At 43.2% G+C, this 1,814-nt stretch overlaps 1 pseudogene; it reads left to right on the forward strand.

Annotated features, from left to right (window-relative positions):
* Window positions 1–616: 616 nt before the first annotated feature.
* LOC102816797 lies at window positions 617–1,221 on the forward strand (annotated as a pseudogene).
* Window positions 1,222–1,814: the final 593 nt, after the last annotated feature.

Genomic DNA, 1,814 nt, shown 5'->3' on the forward strand with positions numbered 1-1,814 from the left:
GGGGAAGAACTACCACCTCAAAGTAGAGTTGAGTGTGATGATGTGAATGGAACACAACTTTCATGACCTTCATTTGCTGATGGGGTACAACTCTAAATGAGGGGAAATAGCTGCAAACATCCACTAATAATTACAAGGAAAGTATGAAGTACAAATCTAGGAAAATTGGCAGTTGTCAAAAATGAAATGGAACACATAAACATCCATACCTTAGGCATTAATTAGTTGAAATGGACTGGTATTGGTCATTTTGGATCTGACAATCATATGGTTTACTATGCCAGGAATGACAAATTGAAGCAGAATGTGGACATATTTATCATCAAAAAGAACATTTCAAGATCTATCTTATGCTATATGCGATAATTTCCATATGCTTACAAAGAAGACCAGATAATATCATCATTATTCAAATTTATGCACCAACCACTAAAATCAGTGATGATTCCACCAAATTCTTCAATCTGCAGAACTGATCAAACATGCAATCAAGATGTATTGATAATTACTGGTGATTGGAATGCAAAGGTTGGCAACAAGACTACATCCCATAGTGCTTTGCACAGTCACTTTCTTTCCGCTGGGCTTTCCGCTTCTAGGAGGGCTGTAGCCAGCCATGGCGCCCAGGGGGAATGGCATGATTCTGAAGGCTCACTTCCATAAGGACTGGCAGCGGCGAGTAGCAACGTGGTTCAACCAGCCTGCACGGAAGATCTGCAGACTCAAGGCCCGATAAACCAAAGCCCGCCGCATTGCCCCGCGCCCTGCGTTGGGACCCATCCGGCCCATTGTGCGCTGCCCCACCGTGCGGTATCACACCAAAGTCCGAGTCTTGGAAGAACTGAGGGTGGGCGGCATCCACAAGAAGGTGGCGTGGACCATCGGCATCTCTGTGGACCCCAGGAGGAGGAACAAATCCACTGAATCCCTGCAGGCTAACGTACGGCGGCTGAAGGAATACCGCTCCAAGCTAATCTTATTCCCCAGGAAGCCCTCTGTCCCTAAGAAGGGAGACAGCTCTGCTGAAGAACTCAAACTGGCTACTCAGCTGACCGGACCAGTGATGCCCATCTGGAATGTTTACAAGAAGGAGAAAGCCCAGAGAAGGACTTTAAGGGATTTGCCAGTCTCCGCATGGCCTGTGCCCACTCCCAGCTCTTCGGCATCCGGGCAAAGAGGACCAAGGAGGCCGCAAAGCAGGACGTGGAGAAGAAAAAGTAAATATATGTTGTCAGGGACCTTCAATAAAAGCAATGGAGCCTCAAAAAAAAAAAAAGTTTGGAAACAAGGAGGAAGGTTCAATAGTTGGCAAATACAGTCTTCATGACAGAAAAGATGATGGAGATCCTATAATAATGATTGAATTTTGCAAGACCAATGACGTCTTCATTGTGAATACCTTTAAAAACAATTTAAAACACATGAAAAAGATAACTATATACACGGACTTCACCAGATGGAATACACAGAAATAAAAAATTTCCTGCATCTGTGGGAACACCTACCTTTACCCAGTCAAGAAAAGCTCCATATCATCAGTCAAAACAAGGCCAGGGGCTGACTGCATAACAGACCATTAATTGCTCATATGCAAGTTCAGGCTGAAGCTAACCAAAATTAAAACAAGTCCTCAAGAGTCAAAATATGACCTTGAACATATCCCACTTGAATTTAGAGATCATCTCAAGAACACATTTGATGTATTAGACATTAATGATGGAAGACTAGAAGAGTGGTTGGATGATATCAAGAACATCATACAGGAAGAATGCAAAAGGTCATTAACAAAACACGAAAGAAGGAAAAGAAAAAAG

Source organism: Chrysochloris asiatica, unplaced genomic scaffold (genome assembly GCF_000296735.1).
Source record: "Chrysochloris asiatica unplaced genomic scaffold, ChrAsi1.0 scaffold00171, whole genome shotgun sequence".
NCBI classification, from domain to species: domain Eukaryota; kingdom Metazoa; phylum Chordata; class Mammalia; order Afrosoricida; family Chrysochloridae; genus Chrysochloris; species Chrysochloris asiatica.